Below are 15,314 nucleotides of genomic sequence, written 5' to 3'. Positions count from 1 at the left end.
CATTTGATCTTTCATTGTAGTGACGGTCTCACATGTTGTATGCAACTTCTGGGAGATCTCTTGGACCGTCCCTTTAAGCTCATCATCCTGAGCGCGGAATTCACGTCGCATCTCATTACGAAGAGCCTCATATTCCCTCCATGTGATGAGGTCTGCAGAACTCTTGTTTTCCTAGTTAATAAGTTTTTGATCACTAGCAGACATCGTTAGTAGATTAGTGCACTAAATCAAAAATATATGGTTGTACTCTCACAACTCACTCAAAAACTGATAAGAAAAGGAGATCTTACCGTTCCAAAGTAAATTAGTGTTGCTTACCACTTGTAGTAACAACTAGTGCACGGATGTAGCGAAGCAAATATCAAGGGTATAAGAACAAATCACACGGCAAAGCAGGATATATGTGGGGCTGTAGGTAGGCTACCTATTTGCACCAATAACAAGCTCTAGCGCTGACCGTAGACAACCAATGATACTCACACAAGGCGATATAATGGGGCAATGCAACTATATGTAGGAAAAAGGTTGCAATGCACTAGAGAGACGCTAGCAAAGCTCAACGAGACAGACACAAGATTGCTCAACTATGGGTGCAGTAAAGTAAACTTAGGCCTTCACTTGATTCTTCTAGCACTTCACTTTTCTTTTTGGATTTTTTTGTAACGCAGCTATGTATCTCTTTTTGCTTCTTTTCAATTTTTTGTTTTTGTTTTTTGTTTTTTATATGACTCAACTCCTTGATAACACGGCCAACAAGATATGCAAAGCACCGATAACCTAACAAGCAGCCTGTCGAGCGGTAAAACTAGTCTCTTCTGGGAAAGTTCCTAGTCACTTTATATCGAAAGGTTGTGTCTATGGTTGGGAATAAGCACACTGTACGCTATGTGGACTCGGAGTAACAAAACTGAAACAGATGCAAGAAAAAGATACGCAAAAACAACTACGAAAAGCAACTAAAACTCGAAATTAGTGCAATCTAAGGCTATGGCAAACCCTAACCCTAATTTTTTTTTTGGCTTTTTCTGGATAGGAAACACTCGCAACTCAACTATGGGGTGGATTGTGGATGGCTTACCGAGGAAACCCGAGAATCTGATACCAAGATGATAAGGGGTGGCCCGATCTTCTTAGTAAGCAGCGGCGGTGATGATGATCACGGGGTGATAGCAGCGGAGGAACACGACGATGTAGTCGATGATAACTTGTATGACGCAACGAGATCTCTCGATTGGTCCCTGTCGCCAATGCAACAGCTCTCAACCCTGCAAGATATTCGCAACTCCACACACTTGCGCACGTAGCCGCCGACCACGAAGCGGTAAGTTGCAACCTTCTAATTCCTAATGGAACAACAGATCACACAAGACTTTCAGATCTACACAATATCAAGCAATATGGTGTAGGGATTCAATAGTTTTGCTAAAGCAAACAACTAAGAACTAGGGTTTATCTTAAACGTGGTCTAAAGCAGCTAGGGGGGCATCCTGGGCACTTATACAGGCGTCCGGGACGACTTCTGGTCTAAAAGATACTAGAATAACCGATCCAGAATAGATCTGGTCGAGACAGACTCGGACACGGCCGGTCTGGAGGCCGGTCGACCGGGCATGGGACCGGGCTGGCCGGTTCAAACCGGGTCAGGGACCGGGTTCCAACCGGGCTCGGGAACTGTGGCACAGTAACGTCCCCGGTTGGCATCAGCGTGGCGCCCGGTTGGCGCCGGGGTGGATCCGGCCTGCCGCCCGATGGGACCGGGCCAGGGACCGGGCGCGCCGGCGTGGTGTCCGGTGTGACCGGGTGCTGGGCCAGCCTAGACTTCGTCTTCTCCTCTCGCGCATGCCTCCCGCTCCTCCCTCACGCGTCCATGAGATTTCTTCATGTCCAGCTCCCTGTCCAGCTCCACGTCCATCTTCACGTCCAGCTTCTCTTCTCCTCCTCGTGCGATGCTTGTCTCATCTTCATACCTGATGATACATAAGTAATGGGACTTAGGTAGTATAAAGTTCTGATCAATCAAAGTATCGTTTAGGAACAAGTTCACCTGTTGTTTAAGTAGCTTCGCACAAGCCCTTGTAATAGGTCCAATCCAAACTTCATTGGACTTGGGCTTCACAGCAGGTTCATCTTCAGTTGGTAATGATGGAGGTGGTAGTGAGGTAGGGATGTCCTCATCATCTCCCCCCTTCAAAAGTCGTCGACCTCGACGCTCCAAGGTCTTCTCCGTCATATGGTGTCAAATCAGCAACATTGAAAGAATTACTGACACCAAACTCATCAAGTGGAAGATCTATCGAATATGCATTATCGTTGATCTTGGCAAGCACTTTGTAAGGACCAACACCACGAGGAAGCAACTTGGAATTCCGTAGCTTCGGAAACCTATCCTTGCGAAAATGTACCTCGGAGGAGGGATCCTCACGAGGGGGAAAAGAAGTAGGGGCCATAGGGCGGAGAACACTCGGGACGGTGGTACGCGATTTACCCAGCTTCGGAACACCTGCTCGAAGACAGGGCCTAATGCTGCTTGCCTGGAATTATCTGGGAGCTTTCGCGTTGTTACAATGATTTGTGTTTGTGCCTCTAGGGCTCCCAGGATCCGGCTTATAAAGGCGCACGAATCTAGGGTTACATGGAGAGTCCTAGCCGGGTTACAGGTTGCCTAACTACGGTACAATGTCTTGCCGTGTACGTCAAGGATCCGCCTTCCATCTATGTCGTACTGGATCAGGGTTCCTCATGGGCCTCCACGGATCTGGTCTCCTTCGTAGGTCGGTTGGGATCCGGCTCCCTGATCCTGGGCTGGACTTCATCCTTCATGATCAATAACAACTAGGCCGCCCGATGGGCCACATGCCACATCACCATCTGTGGGCCACCTGGGCTTGCCGAATCTAGGCACTGTCGATGGTACACCCATGAAGTATACCCACAACAGTAGCCCCCAGAGTTCTCCGAGATTGACCTCTTATTTCCGCCTTGCTAAAGCTTCGTGGCTTCCGACAATTCTCTCGGTAACATGGGGAAACTTGAAGAACTCCAACTTCATCTTATCTTCTTTCCCAACTTTAAGTCGGAAAATAACTTTATTCCGCGGGACTTCATCCATCCACATCATTTTTACAATGCATCTCCGGGTTACTCCCCTGCTGAGATAATAGTTTGTCAGTTTTCAAACTGTTACCCGGAACCTCGAAAAGTTCTAACGGTTCTGCCAATCTTGGCGCCATTTTTGGGCGATTTGAGCGGTAACTTATCCTTAGCCATTTTCACCGCTTAGGGTTTTTGCACGTGTCAACCATCCAACGGCGCGACGCTTGCATTCCGACCATAGGATGCGGAGCACGAATCTCACCCCTTTTTACCTTTCTCTCCAGCGCCGCCTCCGAGCTTCTCCTCCGCCGCGCCGGAACCCGCCGGAAGTTCGCCGGAGCCCGAGCGCCGCCGCGTGCTACTCATCCAGTTCATCGAGTTCTTAAGTCCGGCGAGCCACCGCAGCAAAAACCTCATCGCCGGCGACTCCGACCACCGCGGACTCCATTCCGTAAGTCCCTCGAACTCTATCGTCTGGCCGTACTTCGTAGGGATGACTAGGGCGTTGACGTTGGATCCGACTAATTTTAGTCTACTCGCATTTTCTTTGTAGATGTCTTCTTCGACTCCGCCTCCTTCATCTGAGCCGATCATGGCGACACCCATCTCTTCCGCCCCTCCTCCCTTCATCCCAGTTCAACTGGATCCTTCAAAGGATTCCGGCAAAAACATCGAGGGATCAGCCAACCCGGTAGAAACCACAGGGGCTGAGCAAATGGAAAAGAAGGCGGAGGAAGCAGCCGCCAAGAAATCCAAGGCTCGCGCACGAGACATCGAAGCCAAGGGAAAGTGGAGGCCCTGCACCACCACGGAAACCGAACTCCAAAACCTCGAGGTGGAGGGATTCTTGAGACCCGGATCTTGGCGGACGATTCCGGGTTCGCTGACTCTTGCTCCCGAAGCTGGAGAGATGGTGGTGACCAAGGCGCTCATCGAGCGAGGCTTCTCCTTTCCGCCCAACGATTTCTTCTCGGAAATCCTGAAGGCGTACGGGCTACAGCCTCACAACATCTCGCCAAACAGCATACTGGCCATCAGCAACCACGTGGCGCTGTGCGAAGGCCACCTCTGGGTAACCCCGGAGCTCTCCCTCTTCCAGTACTACTTCTCCGTCAAAAAGGAAAGGTTCCTCAAACTTCCTCTCTGACCACGTGCGGAACAATTACATTCAAGCTCCGCCCTGGCCGCGTCTATCCTCCCATCGACCTCCACGAATCCGCGCGGTACTAGTCCGGAGGCTTCTTCTATCTGAAGGACGTTTCCTACCCGGCCAACACGAAGACGCTGCTAGCATTCAAGGATGGCCCCGCCAGCGAGACTCCGGCCTGGACCCAATGCCCACACTTGTCCAAGTCTACTCAACTGACTCGAGCAGTAAGGCGGATCTGCAAGCTGACGCAGGACGGCCTATCGGGGAAGGACATCACCATGTCCTGGTTCACGAAGCGGATCCAACCTCTGCAGCACCGGGACTGCCTAATGTTCCAGTACACGGGGCGCGACGATCTCATGCGCGCCTCCAAGTACAACCTTTCCTCCGACTCCGTGGACAAACGGATCCGAGTGCTAATCAAAATTCCGCGTGATCTTCGGATCCACGTGTGCAATATGGACATCCACACCAACGGTTCCGCGATCGCTGTATGTTTCTTGACTTAACACCGGTTTCTTTTTTACTCTTGCAATATTTGTCTAAGTGTTTGCGTGCTCAGCTGGAGGATCTAGAGGAGAAGGACCTCAGAACCTTAGTCCGAGTCCCAGCCTCCGGAACCAACGACCCCGAGGCTGCTTCCGACATGGAGGTTCCTGAAACCTCAGGTCCCGCCAAGCGCAAAAGAACTACTCCCTCCTGCCCTGCCCCGAAGCGTGCCCGCAAAACATCAAGTGCCACGGCTACCCGGAGGGCGGCAAAAGAAAAGCAACGCCTCAAGCAGATTGACACCAGCAAACAGTCGCAACCAAACATTGACCAATTTTTCATGATGTCCTCATAAGTGCCTGTTTTCCGTCTTAGAATCCTTTGCTACCATACAAGAGGCATATGCTAAGTGCTCCGCCTTTCCTTGCATGCAGCAAAACCTCCGGAAGCAAGCTCTCCAAGAACCCCAAAAAGAAGGCCAAGCCATCTCCGGCTTCAGTACCTGTTACACCGGAAGTAGAGGTTCCGCCCAAGGCATCTTCATCTGCCAAGCCGGATCCAAAGGACGTCATCAACCTTGAAGACCTCCCTGAGGAACCAATTGCTGACTCCGGCAAGGGCGCGTCCTTGCCTCCACCTCTGCCTGAACAACCCGCTGTTACCTCGGCTGAAGCTCCGACTGATGATGCCAAAAATAAGTTACTCTAAGTCGTGCAACTGGCACGCCCCCGACGCAGCCTCATCTTTTTCCGATCCTCTAGAAAGCCCCCCTCTCACAACGCCACGCGGAAATCTCCAGCATGATAGACAAAGTGTGGGGACCTGCGGAAACCGAACAACAAGAGCTGAATGACCTCAAGAGTGATTTCAAAGTCTTTTTCGCCAAGCACAAGAATGTGCGCTAGGTAACACCAGCCCCCAAGCGTTGATTTATACATTTTCCGGATAATATGTGTGAGCCAATGTCTTTAAGTGTGTACCTTAGCGGAAACTTAAAATTTTCCCACACTAAGGATTTTAGCTTCGCGTCCAGCCCCCAGAATTTTGAATTTCCGGCTAACTCTGACCTGCTTCTCAGAACACGCGGAAGCTGCATGAAGATCTGCGCATCCATGTGCTGGAGCAAAAGATAGAGATCGAAATGCTGCAAAAGAGAGACGCAGATAGCCAAAAGGCCATTGCGACCCTGGAGACCCGCATTAAAAATTATGAAGGTAAAGATTCCGACTTAGCCCCCAGGTTCTGCAATGCCACTTATAACTTCAAACTAACTATGTTCTTCTATTTCTGCCTTTCAGAACAACTTGCCAAATGGCCTTCCGTCGACGAGCTTGCTGCAGAGCTTGAAGTGCTGAAAGCCGAGCATGACTCTCTCCAAGAGTTCCTCAAAGAATCCTCCGAGCAAGAAACTAAGAAGAGGAAGGAACTAGAGGAGAAACATGCTCAGGCCATCGCGGATCTTAACGACAAGCTGAAGAAGAGCAACGCGCGGATAAAGACGCTGGTTGCCAAGGCCAAAGCTTACGAGACGGAGGCGGAGGATATTTACAAGTTGATCTTCCGTAAGGACTTCTTGCTGTACTCCGGCTTTTTCATATTTGATTGTGCCTCTGTCGCGGAGAAAACTGATCGTACTGTTTCACAGTGTCTCTCGGATTCGAATGGACCAAAGAGGCTCCTCTCAGCAGGACAGATGCATATGAAGATGCGCGGAACTCCATCAACGATCTCTTCGTAGCCTGCCGCGGAATCGCCAAGTCCTTGAACTTGAAGAGAGCCGGAACCACCGTGATCGATCGGATGACCAAGCTCATGCGTATGGTGCCGGATATCGTCAAAGATTGGCAAGCGTCTTCCGCCCGCGGGGTCGCCTCTCTCACCTTGGCAACTTGCAAAGCTCACTTTCCTACCATGGTTTTCGCGGATGTCGCGCGCGGAGCTCCGAAGGGGACCAACATCAAGATTGCCCTCACGAAAACCCAAGGATATGATAGGCTGTTAGCCGAGCGAGTGAATCACTTGTTCTGGTATAACAAGTATGATCTTCCCGAAGGTTTCTCCGACGCGGAGGACGAAGAAGAAGACGAGGACCTCGAGGAAGGCTCCGGGTCCAGCGCCGACCAATCGGACGAAGATTCCGGCGATGCTTCCGCGTACATGGCTTCGGAGGATGAAGATCATGTCTCCGAGTAAACCCTATCATAAAACAATGAGATGCATCATTTTGACCCTGGAGTGGGTTTGTAATAAGACTTAAGTATTTTTAAGTAGCTAGGGACGAAACAATTGCATGCAAGCGGAAACATATCCTGTGATCCTTTCTGTGTTTATGAATGCATGTTTTGTTCCTTGAAAAAGCAAGTGCTGGTTTCTAATTTTTTGGCTTGCTCACTTGACCTTCCATGAGCCGGAAGACCTGTAGCCGGAAACACTCGCCTGCGGCGACAAAGCCCAATGGCAATCCGTCAATAACAGCGGAAACATGCCCCCAACCGAGGTGCCGGAATTCGCTACCAGGAATCCATGAGTTTGCAACAGAAGATTTTTCCACCAGAAAACTTAAGCCTACGTCCTAAAGGACGATTTTGAAAATCACAACTTTCATACACACCTAGGCGGAAATATCTAGCTCTGCGGTTTTAGTCGGAAAACATACACGATCTAGAAATGAACAAGTAAAGGAGGTAAAATACTCAATGAGTGAACCAGATGCTTTATTTCATTGATCATGTATAACTATTATAGAGTATGTAATTTGAAAAAATTACTAAGTGTGGAAAGGACGTAGCTGTGCTATATTCCAGGGACGATCTGTCTCATCATAGATGTCATCCGGATCCTCTCATTTTCGTTTCCGGTGCCAATTTGCAGGTCTATCTCTTTTTTCCCGGAAATCAACGAGGTAATATGATCCAATGTGTAGGACTTTGCTGATGACAAAGGGTCCTTCCCATGGAGATTGCAACTTATACTCTTTCACCTGTCGAAGGCGGAGGACCAGGTCGCCTACCCTAAACGAGCGGTTCCGAACTCAACGGCTATGATAGCGTCAGAATTTCTGCTGGTTGATGGTGGAACGTTGGTCAGCTAAGGTCCGAGCCTCTTTGATCAGGTTCACAGATAGCTGTCTGGCCTCATCAGCTGTATCTTCGTTGTAGGCGGAAACTCATGGTGAGTCGTGGATGATGTCAGAAGGAGGCACTGCTTCAGATCTGTATACTAGGAAGAAAGGGGTGAACCCCGTTGATCTGTTAGGGGTAGTTCGTAAACTCCACAGAAAAAATCTAACTCTTCTGCCCAGGCTCCGGCTGCGCGACGCAGCGGTTCTTCAAGGCGAGGTTTGACTCCGGCTAGTATGATACCATTGGCTCGCTCCACCTTTCCATTGGACCGTGGATGCGCCATAGATGCTAGGTTAAGTCAGATCCCTAAATCATGATAGTAATCCTTCAATTCTCCTTGTGTGAATTTTGGGCCATTGTCTGTGATTATGCTGTGTGGGATGTCGTATCTCACTACGAGGCTGCAGAAGAATTTGAGTGCTGTAGCACCATCGGATTTTCTCACTGGCTTTGTCTCGATCCATTTACTGAACTTGTCAATAGCGACCAAGAGGTACTCAAAACCGCCAGGAGATAATTTTTTCACCTTCCCCACCATATCAAGCCCCTAGACCGCGAACGGCCATGTGATAGGGATGGTCTTGAGCTCCTGAGCTGGAGCGCTTGGTTGAGTAGCGTAGTATTGGCAGCCTCGACATGTTTTCACTATTTCCTCAGCATCTTCTTTAGCTGTGAGCCAGTAAAATCCTTGCCGAAAAGCTTTTGCAACTAGGGATCTGGGAGCAGCGTGATGGCCGCAATCGCCAGCATGAATCTTCTAAGGATTTTGATGCCATCCTGATTTGAGACGCATTTCATGAACACCCCGTTTGCACTTCGTTTCTAGAGCTGTCCATCAATTATTGTGTAGGATCTTGCTCGTCTGACGAGCTGTCGTGTGAGGACCTTGTCCTCAGGCAACTTATTGCGGTCTAAGAGATAGTCCAGGAAAGGTTGAGTCCAGGCCGGAATGATTAACATCACCTCCTTAGCCGGAGAAACTGCCACATCTGGGTTTTCCGGGTTAGCGCCCTTTACCGAGGGTATCCGTAAGTGCTCAAGGAAAATTCCGGGGGGAATGGGTTTCCTGCCGGATCCGAGCTTGGATAGCATATCAGCCGATGTGTTATCGTCTCTCCGGACGTACTTGACTTCGTATCCGAGGAAGCATTTGGCGATCTCGTCAATTTCTTCTCTGTAAGCCGCCATGACAGAGTTTCTGGCGTTCCAGGTTCCGGCTACTTGTTGTGCCACCAGGTCGAAATCGCCGCAACATATGATGTGCTTGATCCCAATTTCCTTAGCGATGCGCAGACCATGTAGTAGAGCCTCGTATTCCGCCATATTGTTTGTAGCTTCAAAGTGAATCTGCAGAACGTACTGCAGTTCTTCTCCGGTTGGGGACTTCAGGGTGACTCCGGCTCCAGAGCCTTGATGCTGCTTGGATCCGTCAAAGTGCATAACCCAAGTTTCAGGTTCCGGCTCCAGTTCTGCATCCGGAGCTTCTGTCCAATCCGCGACAAAATCTGCCAAGATCTGGGATGATTTGATCGCAGTTCTGGCTTTGTAATTGATGTCGAAGGCAGATAATTCGATGCCCCATTTTGCTGTGCGTCCTGTTGCGTCGGCTTTGATAAGAATCATTGACAGCGGAGCCTTGCTCACAACTATCACAGGATGCTCTTGGAAGTAGTGACTCAGCTTCCTGCTACCTAGGAATAATCCGTAGGCTAGCTTCTGAAAGTGAGGGTATCTTTGTTTGGATTCTGTCAGTACCTCGCTAATATAATAGACTGGCCTATGGACTCCATATTCATGATCTTCTTCCTTTCGCTCCACCACGATGACGAGGCTGATGACTTTGTTGGAAGCTGCCAGGTAAAGGAGCATAGGCTCTAACTCCTCTGGAGCTGCTAGAATAGGTGGGGAGGTAAGTATGTCCTTCAAACCCTGAAGTGTTGCGTCTGCTGCGATGTCCCAGATAAATTTGTCTATTTTCTTCAGCAGCTTGTATAAAGGTAGTGCCTTCTTGCCAAGACGGCTAACAAACCTACTGATTGCTGCAACAGAACCAGTTAGTCGTTGCACATCTTTGAGACAAGTGGGCCTTTTGATGCACATGATTATCTTGATTTTTTCTGGGTTAACTTCAATGCCCCTGTGAGAGACAATGAAGCCAAAGAGTTTTCCGGCTGGTACGCCAAAGACGCACTTCAGCGGATTTAACATCATCTCGTACCTTCGGAGGTTCTCAAAGGTTTCTGTGAGGTCGCTGATCAAGTCGGATCCTTTCCGGGTCATGACCGCGATTTCGTCGACGTAGGCGTGTACGTTCCGACCAATTTGGTCCTTCAAGCACCGCTGCATCGTACGCTGGTAGGTGGCACCTGCATTTTTCAAACCAAAGGGCATGGTGACATAGCAGAAAGTGCCAAAAGGAGTGATGAACGAGGTCGCCTTTTGGTCGGACTTCTTCATCCGGATCTGGTGATACCCGGAATATGCGTCAAGAAAACACATAAGTTCCGCCCTGCCGTCGAATCAATGACTTGGTCAATGCGCGGCAAGGGAAATGGATCCTTCGGACAATGCTTATTCAAGCCGGAGTAATCGATGCACATTCATAGTATTTCAGAATTCTTGTTGGGTAAAAGGACGGGATTTGCGACCCAATCAGTATGGATAACTTCTACTACAAAACCTGCCTCTAGTAACTTTTCTAGTTCCATTCCTATGGCGCGGCGCTTCATATCTCCAAAGCGTCGCATAGCTTGCTTCACCGGTTTAGCCCCCGGATTTATGTTGAGGTAGTGCTCGGCGAGTTCCCTTGGTACTCCAGACATGTCAGAAGGTTGCCATGCAAAGATGTCCATGTTAGCGCGAAGGAACTCGACGAGCGCGTCTTCCTATTTGGGGTCCATGCTGGCTCCGACCGAGACCTGCTTAGAGCTATCTCCTTCCTTGAAGTCGATTTTCTTGGTCTCTATTGCGGCCTTGAACGAAGTTTTCTGTTCGGAGACCTGCTTCTTGGTGGTGTGCATCTCTTTTGGATCCACCGCGGCTTTGTACCCTTGCAGCTCCTCTCCAGATATCACAGATTATGCGAAGGCGGCTTCGCCTAACTCGCACTCGTGAGCTTTCTTGTAGTCTACAGATATGGTAATCATACCCTTGGGACCCGAAATCTTGAGCTTGTTGTAGATGTAGCACGCTCTTCGTGAACTTGTGGTAAGTGGGCCTGCCAAAGATGACGTGATAGTAGCTCTTGAAAGGCACGACCTCGAACGTGATCATCTCTTCGCGGAAATTGTTAACATCGCCGAAGGCCACGGGAAGTTTGATGATGCCGAGGGAGTTTGCCTTTTTACCCGGAACCATGATACGTCTTCGACGTATCGATAATTTCTTATGTTCCATGCCACATTATTGATGTTATCTACATGTTTTATGCACACTTTATGTCATATTCGTGCATTTTCTGGAACTAACCTATTAACAAGATGCCGAAGTGCCAGTTCCTGTTTTCTGCTGTTTTTGGTTTCAGAAATCCTAGTAACGAAATATTCTCGGAATCGGACGAAATCAACGCCCAGGTTCCTATTTTTCCCGGAACCATCCAGAACACCCGAGAGCCGCCAGAGGGGAGCCCTGGGGGCCCCACACCACACCCTGGCGCGGCCAGAGGGGGGGCCACGCCGCCCTATGGTGTGGGCCCCCCAGAAGCCCTCCTGCGCCGCCTCTTCGCCTATATAAAGCCCCTGGATCGAAAACCCTGATGCGTTCGACGAAAACCACAGAAACCTTCCAGAGCCGCCGCCATCGCGAGGCCAAGATCTGGGGGACAGGAGTCTCTGTTCCGGCACGCTGCCGGAACGGGGAAGTGCCCCCGGAAGGCTTCTCCATCGACACCGCTGCCATCTCCACCGCCATCTTCATCACCGCTGCTGCTCCCATGAGGAGGGTGTAGTTCTCCATCGAGGCTCGGGGCTGTACCGGTAGCTATGTGGTTCATCTCTCTCCTATGTATTTCAATACAATAATCTCATGAGCTGCCTTACATGATTGAGATTCATATGATGATGCTTGTAATCTAGATGTCATTATGCTAGTCAAGTGAGTTTTACTTATGTGATCTCCGGAGACTCCTTGTCCCACGTGTGTAAAGGTGACAGTGTGTGCACCGTGTGGGTCTCTTAGGCTATATTTCACAGAATACTTATTCACTGTTGAATGGCATAGTGAGGTGCTTATTTATATCTCTTTATGATTGCAATGTGTTTGTATCACAATTTATCTATGTGCTACTCTAGCAATGTTATTAAAGTAGTTCTATTCCTCCTGCACGATGTAAAGGTGACAGTGCGTGCATCCGTGTTAGTACTTGGCATAGGCTATGATTATGATCTCTTGTAGATTATGAAGTTAATTATTGCTATGATAGTATTGATGTGATCTATTCCTCCTACATATGCATGAAGGTGACAGTGTGCATGCTATGTTAGTACTTGGTTTAGTCTTTTGATCTATCTTACACTATAAGGTTACTTAAATATGAACAAATTGTGGAGCTTGTTAACTCCGGCATTGAGGGTTCGTGTAATCCTACGCAATGCGTTCATCATCCAACAAAAGTGTAGAGTATGCATTTATCTGTTCTGTTATGTGATCAATGTTGAGAGTGTCCACTAGTGAAAGTGTAATCCCTAGGCCTTGTTCCTAAATACTGCTGCGTTACTACTGCTTGTTTACTGTTCCACTGCGTTACTACTGCTGCAATACCACCACCATCAACTACACGCCAGCAAGCTATTTTCTGGCACCGTTGCTACTGCTCATATATATTCATACCACCTGTATTTCACTATCTCTTCGCCGAACTAGTGCACCTATTAGGTGTGTTGGGGACACAAGAGACTTCTTGTTTTGTGGTTGCAGGGTTGCATGAGAGGCATATCTTTGACCTCTTCCTCCCTGAGTTCGATAAACCTTGGGTGATCCACTTAAGGGAAAACTTGCTGTTGTTCTACAAACCTCTGCTCTTGGAGGCCCAACACTGTCTACAGGAAAGGAGGGGGAACGTAGACATCAAGCAAATTTCTGGCGCCGTTGCCGGGGAGGAAAGGTAAAAGGCACTCATACTTCGGTTCCAGGTAAAGTACTTTTCTGGCGCCATTGTGTTTGTGCTCGAAGCTATTTCCTTTAGATCCTGCAATTGCAACTTTTTGTTTCTTGTTTACACTAGTTAGGCATAATGGAAAACATCTGTGAGCTCTTTGTACTATTTCCTGAGTCAAGACATGAATGGTTTAATGCGAAAATTAAAAAACCCATGGAACATGTTAGCATGAATACTTTGAACACCATTGTTGCTAATGATATGGAAAATTCTAAGCTTGGGGAAGCTGGTTTTGATGAGCATGATCTTTTTAGTCCCCCGGGCATTGAGGAGGAAATTTTCTTTGATGATACTTTGCCTCCTATTTATGATGATTATAATGATATTGGTCTTTTAGTGCCGCCTACTATGGAGAGTAATTTTTATGATGATAATACTATGCCTCTTACACTTGATGAGAATAATGATGATAGCTACTTTGTTGAATTTGCTCCCACTATTATTAATAAAATTGATTATGCCTATGTGGAGAGTAATAATTTTATGCATGAGACTCATGATAAGAATGCTTTATGTGATAGTTATATTGTTGAGTTTGCTCATGATGCTACTGAAAGTTATTATGAGAGAGGAAAATATGGTTGTAGAAATTTTCATGTTACTAAAACACCTCTCTATGTGCTGAAATTTTTGAAGCTATACTTGTTTTATCTTTCTATGCTTGTTGCATTATGCTTCTTGAACTTGTTTATTTACAAGATTCCTATGCATAGGAAGCATGTTAGGCTTAAATTTGTTTTGAATTTGCCTCTTGAAGCTCTCTTTTGCTTCAAATACTATTTCCCGCGAATGGATTATTAAAACTACTGAGCCCATCTTAATGGCTATAAAGAAAAAACTTCTTGGGAGATAACCCATGTGTTATTTTGCTACAGTACTTTGTTTTATATTTGTGTCTTGGAAGTTGTTTACTACTGTAGCAACCTCTCCTTATCTTAGTTTTGTGTTTTGTTGTGCCAAGTAAAGTCGTTGATAGAAAAGTAAGTACTAGATTTGGATTACTGCGCAGTTCCAGATTTCTTTGCTGTCACGAATCTGGGTCCACCTCCCTGTAGGTAGCTCAGAAAATTAAGCCAATTTACGTGCATGATCCTCAGATATGTACGCAACTTTCATTCAATTTGAGCATTTTCATTTGAGCAGGTCTGGTGCCATTTTAAAATTCGTCAATACGAACTGTTCTGTTTTGACAGATTCTGCCTTTTATTTCGCATTGCCTCTTTTGCTATGTTGGATGAATTTCTTTGATCCACTAATGTCCAGTAGCATTATGCAATATCCAGAAGTATTAAGAATGATTGTGTCACCTCTGAATATGTTAATTTTTATTGTGCACTAACCCTCTAATGAGTTGTTTCGAGTTTGGTGTGGAGGAAGTTTTCAAGGGTCAAGAGAGGAGGATGATATACTATGATCAAGAGGAGTGAAAGCTCTAAGCTTGGGGATTCCCCGGTGGTTCACCCCTGCATATATCAAGAAGACTCAAGCGTCTAAGCTTGGGGATGCCCAAGGCATCCCCTTCTTCATCGAAAACATTATCAGGTTCCTCCCCTGAAACTATATTTTTATTCCGTCACATCTTATGTACTTTACTTGGAGCGTCTGTTTGTTTTTGTTTTTGTTTGTGTTTGAATAAATTGGATTACATCATGCTTGTGTGGGAGAGAGACACGCTCCGCTGTAGCATATGGACAAGTATGTCCTTGGTTTCTACTCATAGTATTCATGGCGAAGTTTCTCCTTCGTTAAATTGTTATATGGTTGGAATTGGAAAATGATACATGTAGTAATTGCTATAAATGTCTTGGGTAATGTGATACTTGGCAATTGTTGTGCTCATGATTAAGCTCTTGCATCATATGCTTTGCACCCATTAATGAAGAAATACATAGAGCATGCTAAAATTTGGTTTGCATATTTGGTTTCTCTAAGGTCTAGATAATTTCTAGTATTGAGTTTGAACAACAAGGAAGACGGTGTAGAGTCTTATAATGTTTTCAATATGTCTTTTATGTGAGTTTTGCTGCACCGGTTCATCCTTGTGTTTGTTTCAAACAACCTTGCTAGCCTAAACCTTGTATCGAGAGGGAATACTTCTCATGCATCCAAATCCTTGAGCCAAACAACACTATGCCATTTGTGTCCACCATACCTACCTACTACATGGTATTTTTCGCCATTCCAAAGTAAATTGCTTGAGTGCTACCTTTAAAATTCCATCATTCACCTTTGCAATATATAGCTCATGGGACAAATAGCTTAAAAACTATTGTGGTATTGAATATGTAATTATGCACTTTATCTC

This window comes from Lolium perenne, chromosome 2 (genome assembly GCF_019359855.2).
Source record: "Lolium perenne isolate Kyuss_39 chromosome 2, Kyuss_2.0, whole genome shotgun sequence".
NCBI classification, from domain to species: domain Eukaryota; kingdom Viridiplantae; phylum Streptophyta; class Magnoliopsida; order Poales; family Poaceae; genus Lolium; species Lolium perenne.
This window is presented reverse-complemented; position numbering follows the sequence as displayed.